General features: G+C 40.2%; 1 long non-coding RNA gene across 1 annotated transcript; it reads right to left on the minus strand.

Annotated features, from left to right (window-relative positions):
* Nucleotides 1-16432: 16432 nt before the first annotated feature.
* On the minus strand, nt 16433-18131 carry LOC127047210 (uncharacterized). The gene is made up of 2 exons (XR_007773332.1): nt 18040-18131; nt 16433-16504 (listed from the first exon to the last, which is right to left on the minus strand). It is a non-coding gene; the product is annotated as an uncharacterized LOC127047210 (long non-coding RNA).
* Between the last annotated feature and the right edge of the window lie 2950 nt (nt 18132-21081).

The following is a 21081-nucleotide window of genomic DNA, read 5'->3' on the forward strand; positions in this document are numbered from 1 at the left end:
TTGACTCTGCTCTCACATTTGAAATGCATGATGTGCAGTTGAAACTGTCTTGTGGTGAAATCTGTCTTCTATCACTTTAGGAATACTGCCAGAGGGTGTCATCACCTCGCCTTTACTGAAACAGAGGTATTTGTTCCTGCTTTTGTTTCATTCAGCTTGAACCATTGTATGCCCTTTTTGCTGGTCTCCCTGAACACACAATTAACAGACTGCAGCTGGTACAAAATGTGGCTGCTGGGATTCTGACTGGCACCAGATGGAGTGAGCACATAATTCTAGTTCTGTCTCAATCACACACTGGTTGCCAGTGAAATTCCATATTAGCTTCAAGGCGCTTCCCTTGACCTATAATGCCTTTTGAAATCTTGGCTTGAGCTCTCTCTCTAATGCAATTGCCCTTTATATCATTTGATATTGGTCTGCTTTATCTCAATGGTACTCCAGGTGCTCAGATACCTGGGTGATGGACATGGTTATAAGAATCTGAACAGAACAGAACTAGAGAAATTTCAGCTGAAGTTATTTTTTCCTACAAAATAAAAAACAATTGCATAAATAATTAGAGTTTGATTTTAAAAAGTCTAAATAAAACAAAAATGTTCATTTCAAACTGAAGTTTTTTTGTTGGAAAACAGAAAATCTTTGGGTTTTAGTTTTCAGATTTTTAGAAATTTTAGCTCCTTTTCTATCCCTTTTTTACTTTCCCCTCAAAAGGGGGACAAGTTTTTTTTTTAAGTCAAAAATCAGACCCGCGTATTTTTGAAAAACAAAATTAAAATTGCAATTCAAAATGAAATGAAATGTGTGGTACACTTGCAGTTTACAACAGTGTAGTGGTACCAGTGCAACTCAGGTAGTGTTAAAGCAAAATAACTTCCCAATGCACACAGGAGGAGTGACAGTGAGATGTGCCTTTCTGTTAATATAATTGATATAAAAAACATGAGGTCACGTAAGGTTTTGCATTAGAGTGCAAGTTTGATGAATCTGGGGTATGTATAGCTTTGGGGGTTGTGTTGGAGGTGGAAGTGAAAAACTTTTGATGAGTTGGTGTGTTATTGCCTACAACACTAGCTATATGAAAGTGGAAAGCAATGAACAAGTATTTCCCCGTAATTTATTACCATTCTTTTAAAGTTGTGGCTGCGTGGGCTGTGTCCTGCTGTAACTTGTAACTGTCACTACATGTAGTTTTTGTTTGCTAATGGGTCTGCACATTTCACTAGATAGATCTCAGGTTGTAATACCACTGTTCGTTTCATGGGCTGGGTTTTTCCATGTATATTTATGCAATTGCCTTGTCTTCAAAAGCAGCAAAATCCATCCGTGAAGAATTACGTAGGAACAAGTAGAGCCATCCAAAACCAACCAGGATAACTGACTTGGGGTGTGAGGCCACAGATTTCTATGGGATCATAACAGTATTTTATGTAATTCAGTATTTGGCTCCTTTATTGAGTCAACCGATAGTATGGAGCAGTTATTAAATGGACATTTATAATAGAAAGTGGGGGTGGGGGCAGGAAATCTTTGGGTGTTTTGAGTAAAGCCAAGTCAAGGCTCACATCATATAAAGAAATCACTTATGGCTGCTTTGTTTCTATTTACAAATTGCAGAAGTATCAAGCATTCAACATTTTTGCACTTCTGGGCCTGTTTCAAGGATTCAGTTTTAAAAGATATTTATGAAGTGGGCCAAATTCTTAGGGCTTTGAGAATCCAACAAGGTGCTGAGTTCCTCAATTCCCCCTGAAGTTGAGGGTAGATATGGGTGTTAAGCACTGTCATGGACTTTAAGTGCCAGGCAGGATTGGGTCTTCACACTCTATGGAATGATAGGACTTCATTGAATCCTATGCCCCAAGTTGGGGAAAGTTTCTATCCTCCTCCCATACAGTGATTCCTGTGCAAAGCCTGTTTACTGAGGAAGGAAAATGTTTGCTTTTATTGAAGGCAAAGCCAAAAATCTGATGCTTTACCAGTTTTGTTGTTGTATTCCATGCTTTGCCTTATTACTATTGGGGTGGGGAGTTAGTAAAGGAGAGAAGTGGCACTGTCAAGTAGTATAGACAAAAAACATAGATTTTTGTTTAAAAATAGTTACAAAACTGCAACAAAATAGATCGTTTACATTGCATTTAAAAAAAATTAAACTGTATTGGCTTGATCCTGCAATTGATTTTGCGTGGGCGCAGGAACCAGGCCTATATTTTTAATAAATGTAAACATTCCCACAAATATTGGAAACTTAAACACAACTGCATTGTATGTTAGTGGTCATGCATTAACACATGGAACTGGCTAGTCAAGCTTTACTATCCGCATGAGCGAAATGCATGAAGTAAATAAAGAACATATTGTTTTTAAAGAAAACTGTTTTTAAAATTCTGTTACTTTTAATAAACAAGGGCCAAATCCTTCAGTTCTTACTCTGTCGTTATTAAGGCAAAATTCCCATTGCTTTTATTGGGAATTCTGCTTAAAAAGAGACTAAGGCTGAACTAATACTATACTTTTCAGTGAGTATTCTCTCAAATGGAAAATGTAATTTCACGTGTTGTCCTCTCACCTCATTTGAATTTGACTCTTGTGAACATTTGAGCAATCAGGTATTACTGCTAAAATGCTTGTGGAAACTAAAATTCTCTATGCCAAAATTACAGAATGTTCAAGCTTAAACAAGTATTCACACCAGAATAATATGGGATGGGTGTCATAAACAGATAGCTAAGGGTTAATGTCTCTTTCACCTGAAGCACCTGACCAGAGGACCAATCAGGAAACCGGATTTTTTCAACTTTGGGTGGAGGGAATTGAGTGTCTGAGTCTTTGTTTTCTGGCTGCCTGCTTTCTCTGAGCTTTGGAGAAGTAGTTTCTTTTTTCTAGTCTTCTGTTTCCAAGTGTAAGGACAAAGAGATCAGATAGTAAGTTATATGGTTTCTTTTCTTTGGTATTTGCATGAATATAAGTGCTGGAGTGCTTTGATTTGTATTCTTTTGGAATAAGGCTGTTTATTCAATATTCTTTTAAGCAATTGACCCTGTGTTGTATCATCTTAATACAGAGAGAACATTTGTACTTATTTTTCTTTCTTTTTATATAAAGCTTTCTTTTAAGACCTGTTGGAGTTTTTCTTTACTTCAGGGAAATTGAGTCTGTACTCACCAGGGAATTGGTGGGAGGAAGAAGTCAAGGGGAGATCTGTGTGTTGGATTGCTAGCCTGACTTTGCATTCCCTCTGGGGGAATAGGAAAGTACTTTTTGCTTCCAGGACTGGAAACAGAGAGGGGGAGTCACTCTGTGTAGTTTCACAGAGCTTATGTCTGTGTATCTCTCCAGGAGCATCTGGAGGGGGGAAGGGAAAAAGGATTATTTCCCTTTGTTGTGAGACTCAAGGGATTTGGGTCTTGGGGTCCCCAGGGAAGGTTTTTCAGAGGGACCAGAGTGCCCCAAAACACTCTAATTTTTTGGGTGGTGGCAGCAGGTACCAGGTCCAAGCTGGTAACTAAGCTTGGAGGTTTTCATGCTAACCTCCATATTTTGGACGCTAAGGTCCAAATCTGGGACTAAGGTTATGTCAATGGGGCACTCAGCAGAGGCCCAAATTCCCAAAAGTCTTTGCTAGTGTCCTGCCACAGAAGCAATTAACATGGCAAACAAAGATCTGTACTCTTTGTAACTATGTAACTATGAATGTGATGAGAGAGAACTCCTTGCACCCACCCAACAAATGATAAGTAACCTAATGTTTCTAGGAATTAGGTCTCTGGTAAAATATGTGTGTTCCAGAGGGAAAAGTTTACAATTGTCTAACGTTCCTAACTCTGTGTACCTGCTTTCTTCCCTAAATTGCTGTCTTTCCCTGAGAGATTCAGTGACTCAATGGTTTCTTTAAGCTTTCCTCCTGATTACACTGCTCTACAGCCAAAATGCTTCTGAAATAAATGTAATCCAGCTTTACTAATTCTGGGTCACTGAGAACGAAAATGATGCTTAAAATTGTTGATTGGCTCTAGTTTTCAAGATATGCTATTGGGTCAGTATATACCACCCTTGACTTGGGAATGGCGGAGGAGAAGTGAGTTATAAAGGGAAGGGATCTCAATTTAAACCAAAAATTACTAAAATACATCTTTGACTGGATCTATGAATAAATCTATGACTGGGTTTGGACAGTACTTGCTTTTTAGGCAAAACAATGAATGATGCAATCTGAAGCTGGCATTGCGTCATACATGAAATGAATTGCATCATGTTATTCCTAGAAGTCATGGATGTTCCATGACCGTCAAAAGGATCTTGTCCCATTCTTCTTCATGGAAGGTGATCTTGTAGCCTGCAACAACGTCAATGGTGTGATGGCAGCCCTCAACATCGTTCATGATCCAGATGAGTGGAGACTGTTCATTGATTCATCGAAGACGAGTCTTAAAGCTGTTTTGCTGCATAATGGCAATGTTTTGCTATCAATTCCAGTTGGTCATGCAGTCCATATGAAGGAAACCTATGACAACATGAAACAACTTTTGAGGTGCATAAACTATGACCAACATCAGTGGCAGCTTTGTGGCGATTTGAAGGTTGTTGCTCTCTTGCTTGGTCTGCAGACTGGATACACAAAGTACTGCTGTTTTCTCTGTGAATGGGATAGTTGTGTAAGAGATTCCCACTACATCAAGAAAGACTGACCACTCCGACAGTCATTGGAGCCTGGGAGGAAAAGTGTTCAGCATCCACCACTTGTTGAATCAAGGAAGATTTTGTTACCACCCTTACACATCAAGCTGGGTCTGATGAAGAACTTTGTCAAGGCCATTGACAAAACACAAGCAGCTTTCAAGTACCTCCGTGGAAAATTTCCAAGGTTAAGTGAAGCTAAGATAAAGGAAGGTGTCTTTGTTGGTCCTCAGATTTGTGAACTTCTTCGAGATGATGCATTTGACCATGCACTGCATGGCAAGGAAAAGACGGCATGGAAAGCCTACCAGTTAGTGGCAATAAATTTTCTCAGAAACAACAAGGCAGACAACTACAGGTTGTTGGTGGAAAACCTCCTCAAGGCATACAAAAGCCTTATTTGCAACATGTCACTAAAGATACATTTTTTGCACTCTCATCTAGATTTTTTTCCACCAAACTGCGGAGCAGTGAGCGACAAGCACGGCGAGCAATTTCACCAGGACGTTGCAACAATGGAGAAACGCTATCAGGGCAAATGGAGCCCATCAATGCTTGCAGACTATTGCTGGAGAGTGACAAGAGATGCTCCATTTAATGAATACAAGAGACAAGCCAAGAAGCGCCAAGTAGACACTGAATAGGACTAAACTATGTACATAATAGTTTTTTGCCTTTTGTTTCATAATAAATGTTATCTATATAACCCTTTTGCTGATTTTTAAAGTGTTCCATAAACAGGACAGGTGAAATATTATCATGTAAAGCAACCATAAACACATGAAAAGACCTAGGTTTACAATTTATGATTAAAACTCTACTATCTACACAATATACATAGACATAAAATGTAAAAACTTAAATATCTTAGAAACAGTAGCCAATCAGTTGTTTTAACTGTCATATTTGAATTCAGCACATCAAAATACATAATAAATATCACATTTTATCTCTGAAGCAGACGACTTCTCAAAAATTGTAGACCAGTGTTATGTAAGAATGATGTTAATCCAACCAGGAAATGGGAGTAATACTATTTGACCAATCACAACTTTCAAATAGCGACTAAGGTGCAATTAGAATGTGTCAAATACTCACAGAGAACTATTTTCAGACCACAGAACAAAAATGTAAAATATATCCATAAAGAAATAACATTTCCCCAAACTGGAGTAAATTTGAATAATATGTACGTTAATGGAAAACACAATTTGCACATGGACACTCTGTGAGCAGCAAAATACAACATTAAACAAGTCACTATTTTGCTTTGAGCTCTAATATGTATTGCAGAATTTGGACCATTACGTATTATTAGTAAAACAAGCAAGGGAATTTGATTTTGAATCTGGTTCTTTTTATCTTGACTTTGTTCCTTGGAACATTTATTTTGAAAATGAAGGCACAGGGAGTTACATGGACACTACAAACAAATGTAAGTAAAGAAATAAGTTAAAGTGTGATTTTTCCAGCTTTGCCAGTGTTCCTTTAACCGGAACCAGCTAGGACTACCCATGTCATTTTCATGTTCTTCATGGATGTAAGTAAAACTGAGTCATGGATTATGATTTCTGTCCATAATTCACATCAGGTATGCTGATCATTAAGTCAAAATGCCTCTGTCCATGGGTACTACTGTATACTAGATAATACTGCTTTTATTTAATAGCAAATGAGCTATTCCCATACTGACAACAATACCGTGCATCCCAAGAGTTGTCTAAAAAGGGCAGTGGTGAAGAAGTGTAGTCCCTGAAAATAGGTCAGGAAAGGACATTGTTACAGCAGGTGTCCTTGATGGAAACTGGTTTGCGCTGAATTTGCAAAAAGTGTGAGTTCAGTGTCCTCTGTTTTCAGTATTTCCCAAACAATTGATTTATTCCACATTATTAATGAACTTTGCAGCAGTTCCACTTGTCAGGCCTACTCTGCAGGGGTCAATAATGAGAGGAAACCTGATGTTAGTAGATCCAGCTTAAGTGATTCTGTCATGCTAACGATTCAATATATCAGGACAAATGTCAGCTCCTTCCAATATGTTAATTCCTCTGATTCTATTTGCATAAACTACAGTCAATGAAATACAAGTTCCTCCTCTATGATAGTTAATGGGGATTTGTAAAGGATTTAAAAAAAATTTTTTTAAGTTCTTAGTAGCAGGGAAAGTAGACAGCAAATCTTGGGATCCATATACAAATTCACATGTTCATTTCTTCATTAATATAGTCAGGTTTGCCCTGTTACTGAAGCATAGAGGAAGATGAAATCCAAATGATTTGGGTTTTTGTTAGTTTCTGTGATTTAAAAAAATAATCCTTATAGTTTGGATGTAGGAAAATCAAAGAGATAATGTTAGGGAATTCTCTGGTTGTTAGAGTAGTTTATGTGGTGATTCTGTATTTTCTGGAGAACAGATCGTTTGAAATGTGCTGTAGTTGAAGGCTAATGCAAGGTCGCCAGTATTTCTGCACAGAGATGAATTGGCATGTCTGCATATCTGAAGTGCCAATTCAGAATTGGAACACAGCAGTATGCACTCACTACCTAGAATTAAATGAAAAAGGAGTGGCAAAAAGAAGGCATGATTTTATGGTGAAGACTCTGGACTGGGATTCAGGAGATCAGGGTTCTATTCCTAGCTCTGTTACAGATCTCTTTTGTGCTCTTGGGCTAATCACTCATGTCTCTCTGAACCTCAGTGTCCTGTCTGGTAAAATGGATGTAATATTTTTTTCATTACCTCTTAAGGAGGTTGTGAGGGTAAATCTATAAATACCTGGGAGGTGTTCTTATGAAGGGCCATCTAAGAACCTAAATAAACAGAATTTTCCCACAAAGTGAGAGGGGAAGAAGCATGACACCATATAGAACAACATAGATGGGAAACTAGTAGAAAAAGACAGGTAATAAAATGGAAAATAAGGTCATGTGACTCTCATTTTGACTTTCAGTTGCCATATCTTCTGGGTGTTAGTTTTTAAAATTCCTATTGATTTGAGAATATTTGTAGCTACAACTTTAATTCATTCTGTGGCTTGACAGCTGTAATATGCCCACACTCTGAACAAACATGCAGTTGAGACCAAAACAGCCACAAATTTCTGCTGCAAATGCATGGGGTTGTTGCCAGCCAGGATATTAACTGTGCATTGTAAGGAGCACAGATAATGGGCTCAGGTGCCTGTTATTGCATTGGCGAAGCATGCTCACTATACCCCTACCTGGAAGGCGCATTGCAGGAATGACCTTTGCAGTTCCTGTTGCAGAGGCCCAATGGAGCAGCTTCTCCATGGATTTTGGTGGAAGGCAGGCATTTCCCACCCTTTATTCCTGATGCTGGTTTGTTTGGGGTGTTTTGTCTGGCATTATTACATGTCCTCTACAGCTGGCTGGGAGACAACAATTCTATTTTGCAGCAGTTTTCAAGCCTTCAGAATTTGTTTTCATTTCACATTAGAATGATTCAAAACTTTTTTTATTAAAACAACAGAGCTTTTTTTTTAAATTATTATCTTTATTTATTTTTGTGTGGCAACCAGGGGCCTAGCCTGGTTGTTAGGGCACCTGCCTGGGTTGCGGAAGATCTCAGGCTTCAGTCTCTGCTCTGGCTGATTTAGTGCATTTTTTCATCCAAGATTACTCTGAATCAGCTGAAGCTGGGTGTCTCCCACATTCCAGGCCGGTGTCCTAACCCACCAGGCTATGGAGTGTGAGAGGTCTCTCTCTCACTCTCTCTGTCTCCCATACAAAAAATGTTCCTGATGATAACTTTGTCAAAACAGAAAAATTCCACAAAATTGTATATTTCATTTAGTCAAAAACTCTTCCAACCACCTCTAGTGAAGTGGGTGCTAAAACTTTGCCGTTGGTCTCTTTGTTTTTCTTCCTACTTCCTCAATGCTTTAGGCTGCAGTTGGTTCAAAATTCTGCTTCTCATTGAAGGTGAGAAGCTGGTGCAAGGCCAGTAAAATTAAGTCTGATGTGAGTCATCAAAATAGAATTTAAGTGGGACTTCAGTGATTTTGAATGGGTTTTGCCCTCTTTGTCAGAATTGTGGCAAATCCCAAAAGGACATGACCTCCTAGCGAATGCAGCGCCATCCAGCTCAATCTTTAAAAAGGCGCTTAAGCTGGTCTGGCTGGATATGTCAGTTTATGTCCATCACTGACAATCTTGTCATGCTGTCAAGGTTTTTGTGGCCCACATAATTGCTCACTATGTAGCAGCATTCCTTGGTACTTGTGCTTTGACTTCATTGGTCTTTCACTCTAATATGTCTATACCAAGGAATCCACCAAAACCAAATCAGTGCTGACAGAAGCAGTTGCTGTATTCAGCTTCAAATATCCTTATTTCTGATCTTATCCTGCCACTTGATATGGAGCAGTTGATGAAGATGATGAATTGAAAATGTCAATCCAATGTCCTTCAGGCTTCCTCAGCGCCCATGTTTTACTTCTGTACCATAGAGTTGGTATATCCGTGTTTCTATAGATCTGCAGCTTCATAGCAAGCTTTATATCCTAATGTGCCCACAGAAGGACCCAAAACACGGCAATAACTGCTGCTATATAAGGGTCTACATCTTTTGAGCATTCTCCAGGACTATCTACAGTGCCATCCAAATATTTGATATTTTCTACCTGCTTAGTGTCCCATCCTGACAAGTTAATACTGAGCTGGTTGTAATCTGGAGCTAGAGGCTGCTTGATGGTAAAGGCAAGGTTTTGCCTGGATTAATACCCAGATCAATGTGCACTGTATCTTGCCCAGCCAGACTGGTCATCAGCTGCAGTGATTCACCAGACTGAGCCAACAAGAGAAGGTCATCAGCATATTCAAGATCTTGAAGCGGACTTGTGTTCAGCTCAATGCCACTCACGACTGCCTCCTCAAGCTTATCCATCAACCAAACACTAGACAATAATGGTGACAGAAGGCCAGCTTACCGAACTTCTGTAGAGATAAGAAACCATGCCATGTATCTGCCGTTGACTTGAACACAGCTTTCCATTCCATTAAAGACCTCTTCTGTCAATGACCCTATCTTTCCAGGTACACTGAGTCACCTCATTACATCGCACAAACTTGCTCAATGCGCTGAGTCAGAAGCCTGAGAGAAATCTATTAAAAAGTGATGTGCACAGCTTATTAAATTCATCCGTCTTCTCAAAAAGCTGTGTCAAGGTAAAGATCTGGTCACCAGTGCAATGACTAGGTCTAAAGTTGACCTGAGTAACCTAGCCTTTGCCATGAAGTACATTGTTGATTCAAGACATTAACAAGGAAGCAAAAACTTTCCCTGGCACTAACAACAGTGTAATACCACTATAGTTGCATGGGCTTAGCATTAGGGTGAATTAATTTTACCATTAATTTATTACTGCTCCCACCCTAGTTGTTGCTCCTCTACACTCACCATCTTGCCTCTGAACATGAGAATTATGTTAAAAATGTTACCGTTAATACTGAACTCATCACACCTCTACCCCATTATGTGTGTGTGGAATATTAGCTTTGTATTTATAATCCCTACTTGTCATTTTCTTTAACATTTGACTATTATTAGAGAAGACTATGCCTTTCTTTGTGGCTAATAAGCTATCTGTGTTACTGCACCTTGGTAACTGTGAAAGATGCTATGTTAGGGCATGCTGAAGTCAGGCTCCAAGGTCTTGATTCAGCAAAGCAGCACGTGCTCAACTTTAAGAAAGATCTTAAGTTCCATTGAAGTCAACAGGAATCAAGCACATGTTTAAATGCTTTACACAATCAGGGTCTACTTGGTAAATAATGCTAAATAAAATCAGCAGCTATCCTGGACACACTTAGTAGAGGACTATTTAATTAGGCATGGAAGGATTAGATTTTCATTGGTAAATGAAGCTAAACATTGATTTCATTGTACACACACAAAATGATTTAAAAATATTTCCACCCATGATAATAGGTATGTATAGATAGGCAAAGTAAGAAAAATGCTGCTGGAGAATTCATTCGAGTTTGATTTTAGGCTATTTACTATGTATATTTTGATATTGACAATTTTTATTTTAATAGTTATAAAGCTTTAACTTTTTGAAACTTAGTGTCTACTATCATTAAACAATTATCTGACCAAATACTCCATAATTCCCACAACAGTGAAAATTTAAATTGATAAAAAGTGGGGGGAAATGCTTTAAAAAACCCATAGATGATATCTGTGGAAATTAGAAAAAAAAATAAAAACCAAATTCTACCAAGTTTATATATAATTTAAAGTATCTAATCACTACCCTTAAGGATGGTATTTCAATCTCATTCCTTATGGTTATTTTTTTTGCTTTGTAGACATTTTAGTATAAACTAGTTTAGTTGGCAAGTCAATGTATACATATGAGAGGAGCCAGGAGAAGCTTAGAAGTCAGAGGGAATGTTAATGAAAGCTTCTGGGGGTCACTGCAGTAACTGAAAGCCAAATTAAAAGAAAGGCCACTAATGTTACCATTCAGGTCTGATCTTGATGGGAAGTATTGGGTTTTGTTGCTCTGTTAATATCAAGCATTGAAACATTAGTTTTTAATTTAGTGGTTTTCTTATAGACCTGTTCATTTTAATATGAGAGGATCAAATTAATTTCAGCTGGTGGGTTGGTTTTTTTGTTTGTTTGGTTTGGATGGAGAAATGTTTGTACCCAAATTGTAGGAAACGTTTTAGTTCTAGACCTGGCTTTTGTTGCTGAAAAAGGTGAAATACCCACTAGCAGGTCAAGGTATTCCAAACTCTATCCTGTTTTAACATAAAAATTTTAACTATTTTAGTCGTTTTCTATCATGCTTATTTTTATCAATCTGTCCCATCTTTATCTGGATGGACACTTCTACCAGGCTGGCGTTTTATAGCTGAAATGTTCTGGATTAGATGCTACTTTTTTCCACCACCACAAAAGTGTCAAAAATAAATTTAATCTGTAATCACTGACAGGTGAAAGGTGATGAAAATATTAATCAAAATGAAACCTTAACAGAATTTGAACCTGCTACATTTGCTCTGTGAGGGTCCTGATCCTGCAGACAGTTACTGTTGTACATAGGCCTACTCTTGTGTGCAGTCCCCTGTGATTACATGTGGGAATAAGCCTATTTGTGAAGATAAAGGGTTGGCCTAGGCACCATTATCTAGGGTCTTTCACACATGGAGAATGTACAAAATCTCCTACTGTTAGTCACCGGTGCTAACAATAGTGGAAGGACTAGTATAGTCCAGGCCCAGGTGCTTTTACCATGCCTGCATGTTGGTACTCACTTACATATTTCTAATGTTCCTAGAAGAATACCATTAGACAATATATGATACCACACGACTCCTGAGGCAGGTCCACTGCTTTTAACTTGCATATGGCTGTTGGCTAGTGCTGTCTATGGCTCCAGTGAAGGGGGTCAAGGAGCCTATAAGCTGTATTGTAAGTTCCTTGTTGTCCTGTGTTTGTACAGCACTTAATATTTTGGGGTCTTTGTCCAGGACTGAACTCTGGGGTGCTACTGCAAAATCAACAGTAAAAGCTCTGATCTAACTTACTCCAGCGTGAATCAAAACCAATTGTACCAAATTATGCTTTCATGTAAATATGGAACAATTCAATTGAAATCAATGGTGTTATTTTAGATATTCATCAGGATACACAAAAGCATAATTTGGTGCAGTGAAGTAATTGTTACAGCAGTATAAACCTGGAGTAAGAAAACTGGATCCCATGAAAGTCACAGCCTTGCTAATTTTGTTGATGGACTTCATGGTAGTATATGAAAAGAAAAGCCTCATGAGGCTTTCCAGTTCTGTCTGGTTCTCATATTTGTCATTACTATTACTTATTTCACAGCTCCTACTGGCCGCGGTTCACCGTTCCAGGCCAATGGGCCGCGTGCCAAAGGTTACCGATCCCTGTGCTAGACACTTTATATATTAAATGACAGTCCCTGCTCCAAAGATCTTACCGTGTAAAAAGGACAGAACTAGGTGGAAAGGTGGGGGCAACAAAAAGAATAAGAAATTTAAGTATAAACTAGGTGTGTGCACTTCCTAAAGGGTGGCCCAGACTGCCTAATCCATATCTGTGGCAGGGCGAGCCTTGGATGCCCTGCCAAAGGGATAGCTCTTCCCCTGCTTCCCTGCAGAGCCACTGGGTGTGGAGGCCCAGACACTCATCAAGAAGCTCAGCTGCAGGCCCTAACGAGGGCAGGCTCATGGGAATCAGTTGAGTCAAGTAGAAACAGCTGGGCTTGTGACTGGGAGGAGATATAAGCCCAGGGAAAGGCTCAGTGAGGCTAGCCAGTGGAGAAGATGGGGGGGCTGCAGCTCTGTCTCTACCGGCTGCAGGAAGCCTCAAGGGCGAGAAGACCCAGGGAAGGGTCAGCGTGGGGATCGGTGTTGGGCAAATTGAGATTGCACCAAACACTATAAATAAAGAGACGTGGGTGAAACACCTGAAAGAGGTGTTGGGACCCTTTTCTTTGACCAGCCTAAGCACAGAGCACAGGGGTGAGAGGGAAGGAACCTTTGCGGACCCTGTGACAGTATCCCAGATAGTTTGGGGCAGGGTTGTGCCTCCCATAGAACTGCTGTGTAACTAAGAGTAGAAGTTAGTCCATAATATTACTGTTCATCCTTACTTTGGTTCTACCAAGATTTTTGTTTTTTAGTATGGCATATTTTTCCTCCTTGAGAATATGCTCCAATATTTAGCAATAGTGATGAAGGCATGGAATACTAATTACTCTAAAAGAGCATTAGGAAAGGCAGCCTTTCCCCCAGACTGTTTAAAGTTTCTTGGGACAGAAAAGACAAGTAGTTACTGCTTTGTTTTCTTCTACTTCCTCTGTGTATGAAATCACTTTGATAGATCTGCAGGAAGAGATTTAGTTGCAGATGGCAGAGGTCAGTGTATTGTGTATTCAATGTAGTCAATAATAAAGTCAGGACTTATGCTAACTGAATGTTAATAAGGAATCACAAGGACCTTGGAAAGTCATTATGTCTGGTCATTTGCTTCACAATATTGCTCCAAACAGGCTCTGGAGGCCAATACAAGGGGATTTAAAAAAAAAAAAACCTAAGAAAAGACTGGATGAATAATGAAAGGCAGAAAGACTAAATATAGTAGAAGGTTCATATAATGTGCAACAGCTTATCATAAGAACAATTTCTGGATGCAGTTGTAATATAGTAAAGAAAACAATAACTTCATTACAAGACTTTTATCTGTTTTATCAGTTTACCCAAACCCAGCCATCCTCTTTTTCTGTTACTGCTGTTCTGTGGGACTTGTAGATAATTTAATCATGAATCCTTGCCATGTGGGGGACTGGGAATCAAAACTATGCTTATAAAACACAGATGATGTGATAAGGTATGTGCAGTTGTTTAGATTGCATGTGAAATGAAACAAAGCATAAGAGATGGGCCAAATCCTAGAGGTCTTAATGCTTGGGTAAAATTCCTATTCATTAATGCTTTTGCCTGTGAAAAGACTGCAGAATTTGGCTGTAGGGGCTTTATTTTTACAATTTGGGCTCAGAACCTCCTGAGGTCCTATTCTGATCTCTCTCCAGCACTCTTTCCTTTCTTCTCTTTCTCTGACCCAATTATTCTTTGGCCCTTTCATCTGAGATGATTTTTAAAACTATAGTGACGATCATGGCACATTCTAGAAAATGAAGTGCTGATTCTGACCAGCACTTTAAAAATGTCATTGCACTAATGCAGGTCACTGCTTGTGATTTTATTTTTAAGGTCCTCCAATATTGTGTATTAAAATGGCTGGAGGTCTTAGTTGGCTTGTGTGGAGATTGGAGTTCTCCCACAGAATGCAAATGCGGGAAAAATAGATGCAACCCTTTTTCACCCTTCCCCAATATTACACTTGTAATTTTCCCACATAACATTTTTCTAACAGAAAATGCCAATTCATTGAAAGCTAAACATTTTGCAGAAAAGTTTTTGAAGTTTTTTTTTTTAAAAAACATTCTGATGAAGTTAAAATGTTATGTTTCAACCTCTTCAGAATAGAACATTTTGATTTTCCATTTTGAAACTGCTTTTTTGTTTCAACCTTTTTATTTTAGATAATATAAAATAAAGTCAAAATCAGAAAGAAAAACTTAGATTTTATCTAAACAAAAATTTTTCAACTGATCGGAAACTAAGCTTTTTTGAGGAATTTTGTTTTATGGGAAATTTCAAATTTTCTTTGCTTTCATTTTGTTTTGGAATAGATTTTTTTCTCCAAACATTAAATATTCCTTGCAAAATGAAAGATCCAGTTCCCACTCAGCTCTAATGTTTCATGCTGCTATGCACATGCAGGTAGGGTGGGGTAGGAGAGCAGTATTCCTCTAGGTCTGTCAAAAACTTAAGAATTATGTTATGCTCCAATTTACACCACACACTAAAGACCCTGTAGTGGCACAATCATTCTTCTGGCCAAGGGAGATTGAATGGGATTCTCTGTTAAACCCATTTAATGCCTTCAAGTGAAAAGTCATCACTGGGCTATGCACAATCACTCTTACTTTCCTCTGGCTGCTAATGGACTGAACTCCCTTCAGAGCTTCATTAAAGTAGCTCATGGGCTTACAGATGTTGCTGCTCTTGAGTCATTCAGGAGTTGGGGGTGCTCCTAACCTTTATTGGTTTAGTGAGTGAGATGACCAAGCCTGGAATTCATACCGAAGTCTCCCACTTGGCGATGTGTAATGCTATGTCTATGGAGCTGGCCTTTAGTAGTTAATTTATTGTGAATGCCTATAAAATGCATGTAGAAGGCAGACAGATCTGTCATAAATCTGAAAGTATCAGCTCAGCTCTCTCGTTGTTTGCAAGCTAAATGCGTGGGCAAGCTGCCTACATTTTCATTATAGTTTGGTTTGTGTGTAAGAGAGTTCAATACACAAAAATTCTGGTTGTGCTGTAACATTCCAGCACATTTATGCTGGGAAGAACCAGTGAGTTTGTTAATGTTGCATTCCATTCTGTTGCTGGGTAAGTTTCAAACTCCTTGCCGTGGTTTTATATTTTTCCTCATTTCTGCAGGAGTGGTGCAGTTCAGCCTTCAACCAGTAATGAAGCATGGGAATTAGGCTCCTAAAGCTCATAGATGACTTGTACATTTTCTATTAAGTCCCATTTTCAAAAACGCTTAAGTTGTTTAGGAGCATGTCACATTGACCTTCAGTAGGATTTAAACTCTTAAGTAACAGAAGCACTTCTGAAAATTTTACCCAAAGTCTAATGTGCTAGACTGTGCAAAACAGAAATGATTTTACTTGAGATGCATGTTGCATAATGTCTTCCTGCTAAGAAATGAGTGGAAACAAGCTCTATGCAGGGTTTTTATAAGAGTTGTTCAGACATTTTACTAAATTGTCACACTGCTGAAAAATGATAGCCCTTCATCCTCTGAAAGCAAGTAGTGAGCTAGCTCAGTATTCCAAGGAGATTTCAGTTGCTGAATAAACAATTTTTTAGCATGTCCACTAAATGCCTTGCTCAAGTCACAAGTTGTTGGTGTGGTTTTAAATTAGTCTACCTCCTGCACTGGCTGGCCCCTTTGGCACCGAAGCAGCTGAAAGCTGACCTCCAAGGACTATGACCTACGGAGCAGCCTCTATCAACCCTGGCCCAATCTCTTGATCCTCTTTGGATCAGTGACTGCCAAGCGTGGTTCAGTCTCTCAATCAATGCAGGAGCATCTCAGGGACAAAGTAGCCTGGCCTAACCTTTGATTTGTTGAAGGAGGTGCATTGCAGGAACTCCAGCCTATGGAGCTGCATTCTCTATGATCAGTTATCTGTGGGACAAAAGAAACAAAAACTCAGAGGGTTCAGTTCACCTCTTGATGTGTTCATTAACCACCATTAATCCTAAAGGAAGGCATAGGTGTGCATAGGAACATATCTAGAGTCTCAAACGTTACAGATACTGTATCATATGTCTTGTTTTGTTTTGTTTTGTTTTGTTTTGTTTACATTGATACCCTGATCCAGTGAGGTGCTGCATGCCTTCAGGTCCCATTGATTTCAGTGGGAGCTGAGGACGTTTATGTTCTCAGTTACAAAGCCTTGTTCTGTTCAGTGGCATCATCTCCCTCAAGTTCTTTTGCAGATAAATCTTGAGTCTATTGTATATGAAAGAGCAAGGGATGGAGCCTTTTATGAACATGCACCTATTTCTCTGTTTCAAACATTGGAAGATTGAATATTTCAGGATTTCAAAATGTTCAGTGATGTGCATTTTTAACAAACTTTAAACTGCAGGGATTAACTGCTTCTTCCTGCTTAGCAGTGGGCCAAATGCCACATGTATAATAATAAGGAAATGAGAAGTTTCTGCAATTCAATTAAAGCATGGAAAGGCTTTTTAACTTTCATCAAGTATGCTAGTAATCCTGATGCTTGATATGGAACGTGACTGTTTTGACTTAAATATCTTATATCTCAGCTATATTAGATTTAGCTTTACTGGAAAATTTTCAGCAATCCCACTAATATTTATATCCTGTGCCCCACTTTCCCCAGTTTTGTTAATGATGACACATTTAAGGAGACTATATGCTAGAACCTCTGCTAGTGTAAATTGCTGTAGTTTCATTGACTTCAATGGAGCAGATTTCACCAGTTGAGGCTTTGACCTGAAGGATGACAGTTTCAGATCAACCTTAACCTAAACATCTACATGACATATTTTATCACTCATAACTGCAATGTGCAAAAACTCTCATATTTCACAAACTTCTAATAAGAAAGTAGTCCGGGCTATTCCATGAGAAAGGCTGTTCTCTCAGGAAATCCACCCTCAGGCCCTTCCCTCCCCTTGAATCCAGACTCCTTCCTGCTCCTATGCAGAGTCCATTGATTGCAGTGGGATTTCACACAGGTGTTGGGATATGTCTACACAGCCTGCAGAAGCGAGCCTCCCACTCTGAGTTGGCAACTGTGGTGCTTGTGCTACCTAGGGTTGCCAACTTTCTAATTGCACAAAACTGAACACCCTAGCCCCGCCTCTTCCCCGAGGCCTGCCCCACTCTCACTACATTCCCCCACCCTCGCTCATTTTCACTGGGCTGGGGCAGGGAGTTAGGGTTTGGGAGGGGGTGAGGGAGTTGGGTTGCAGCAGGAGGGGGCTCCAGGCTGGGGGGTGGGGCCGAGGGATTCAGAATGTGGGAGGGGGCTGTGGGTTGAGGCAGGAGGTTGGGGTGCTGGAGTGGGTATGGGTTCTGGCGTGGGGCTGGGTATGAGGAGTTTGAGCTGCAGGAGGGGGCTCTGGGCTTGGGGGGCTCAGGACTGGGATAGGGGGTTGGGGCCTGGGATTGGGGTGCAGGCTTACCTCAGGTGGCTCCCGGTCAGTGATGCAGCAGGGCTAAGGTAGGGTCCCTGCTTGTTCTGGCTCCACGCTGTGCCCCGGAAGCAGCTAGCAGGTTCAGCTCCTGGGGGAGGGGAGGGCAGGAGGCTCCACGCACTGCTCTCCCACACAGGCACTGCCCACCCCCAGCTCCCATTGGCCGCAGTTCCCAGCTGATGAGAGTGCAGAGATGGTGCTCTGGGCAGGGGCTGTGCGTGGAGCCCCATGGCCCCCACACCTACAAGATGAACCTGCTGGTTGCTTGCAGCGCACAGCGCGCTGCCCAGGACATGTTGGGACTAGCCTGCCTTAGCCCTTCAGCACCACCAACCAGACTTTTAATGGCCCAGTCGGCAGTGCTGACTGAAGCCGCCAGGTCCCTGTTTGACTGGATGTTCTGGTCAAAAACTGGAAACCTGGCAACCCTAGTGCTACTGTGCTAAATATAACTGCGTAGAAAGCATTTTGAAGTTGCAGCTTGGGCTGGAGCTGGGGTGCTGCAGCCTAATCCCCTCCCTAGGCTTTAGAACCTGAGCACCAGCCTGAACTGCACCATCTACACAGAGCTATTTTTATTGTGGAAGCATGAGCCCCCAGGAGCCCAAGTCTGTTGATCTGGGCTGGCAGGCTTGCTTCTGTGGGCTGTATAGACATACCCTTACAGGTCAGCTGCATGGATCCAGTTGTGGACTGGGTACTGGACTGAAAGAAAGGAGACCTGAGTTCAATATCTTGCTTTGCCACTGATCTACTGCATGACCCTGGGCAAGTTACTTTGCCTTTGTTTTCCCTTCCTTGTCTGTTCTGGCCTGTAAAATCATTAGGACAGGGATTATCTGTTACTTTGTGTGCAGTGTTTAGCACAATGGGATTCTGATCTCATCTGGAGCCTCTGCATGCCATCACAATAAAATAATAACAGTACTTAGAACTGGTAGGATATTTATTTTTTAAAAATGTCATGGGAAAATATTTGTTGAAACCAAAGATTTTCATGGGAAAGGGTCAGCTTTAACAAATTTCCTATTTTGATTACATCTCAAACTTTTTTTTCAGTGTTATCAAAATATCATGTTTTCAACATTGTTGAAATGAAAAGTTCAGTTCTTTGGTTGGCAATTACTTTGTTTTGAAATTTAGCTTAATTTATCATTTTAAAAATAATGGAGGGAGTAAAGAAGAAAGGTGAAATCATAAACAGACATTTCAAAATGATCAAATGAAATATTTCAATTGACCTGATCTGATTTTTGTTTTTGTTTGTTTTTCTTTGTGAAACTTTTAGAATTTTTGACTTTGTCCCAATTTGGGACAGGAATTTTTTTCAAAATCTTACAAATTCTCCCAGGATTGGAAACCATATTCCACCTAGCTCTTAAAATAGACACAGGCAAGAAATCTGGATAAGTATCTGTCTAAACTTTTGAATCCTTATTTGAACTGCACTTCAGTGCTTTGAAGAATCATGTACCTACGCCTCATGTAACCTTCCTTGCTCTCTTTTCTTCTTCCTCCTGTTTCGTCACCTTGATTGTTTTCACTAGTTTTCTAGTGAAAAAAGTGTGATTTCAAAGTAAAGTAATGGGCAAAACATCTAGTTGTTCATGGTCCCTGCTTCCACAATTCTCATTCATATTGAGTGGGATGGGTTTCTGCTGCCACAGCTTGTTGTGCAACTGGTGCTTGACTGTGTCTGAGCCATTCTTTTAGAACATAAGAGCATAAAAACAGCCATATTAGGTCAGACCAATGGTCCATCTAGCCCAGTATCCTGTGTTCTGACAGTGGCCAATGCCAGGTGCTTCAGAGAGAATGAACAGAACAGGTAATGATCAAGTGATCCATCCCCTGTCGCCCATTCCCAGCTTCTGACAAACAGAGCCTAGGGATACTTCAGAGCATGGTTTTGCTAATAGCCATTGATGGACCTTTCCTCTGTGAACTTATCTAGTTCTTTTTTTGAATCCTGTTACAGTCATGGCCATGGTGTCCCCACAGGGCAAACTCAGGAGACCCCTTTCTAAACAGCTGCAAACTCTAGACATTGGTCCGTCTTTTAATTGAAAATAATCAAGAGACAAAACTTCCAATAGTGCCCTGAAGTATTTTTGAGCAGCTTGTGAGTGTAGGTGTAAGTGTTTAATCCCAGAATCCATTTATAAGGCCTTAAGTCCATACATATGTACAAATGATGAATTAAGTGGATCAATTTTGCTTTATGTGCATTCCTCACCTTACTGTTCATTATCTGAACAAAGAGAATAGTTTCAGAATTTCAGATCAAGAGTTTAGCAAGGTTTGGCAAGCCAAACGACTCATTCAGAAGCACTGCCACATGGGAGACCTGGGCTTTGGACTGATCTTGAATTTCAAATTTCTCAAGATGGCAAGGGCAGAGAATGTCATGGAAAAAGCACTCACAGTTTCCACTAGGAGGGTGAAGTTTACTTTACTCCTTGTTGCACCCCAATACAGTAGCAATGTCCAGCTTGCTGAGAGGAGATTGCCTGCCTTTTTCAGTCAAAAGGGTACAGCTGTTTATGTAGCCAGTGATGATAGTGATGTATGGAGAGGGCATGTGTAGAAGAGATTCTCATCCCAATGGCATTTTGGGGTGCCACCTTTGGGATGTATGGATACATGGGAGAACATGTATGGATATATAAAAGCTTCCTTGCCCCACATAAGCCTTTTCTCCAAGTGAACCAGAACCAAATTTTTTAGCAGTGGTCAAAAAGTTTGGCTAACTTTCTTTATATCATCCTCTTTCACTTTTGTGCAATTTCTAGTTCTTCTTCGAGTGATTGCTCATATCCATTCCAGTTAGGTGTGCGCGCTGTGCGTGCACACTCGTTGGAAGATTTTTACCCTAGCAACTCCGGTGGGTCGGCAGGTCGCCCCCTGGAGTGGCGCCGCCATGGCGCTGGATATATACCCCTGCCGACCAGACCGCTCCTCAGTTGCTTCTTATCGCCCATGTCGGTCGTTGAAACAGTGGAGCGCAGCTTAGCTGTCCTCCACTTCCCT

Source organism: Gopherus flavomarginatus, chromosome 3 (genome assembly GCF_025201925.1).
Source record: "Gopherus flavomarginatus isolate rGopFla2 chromosome 3, rGopFla2.mat.asm, whole genome shotgun sequence".
NCBI lineage: Eukaryota > Metazoa > Chordata > Testudines > Testudinidae > Gopherus > Gopherus flavomarginatus.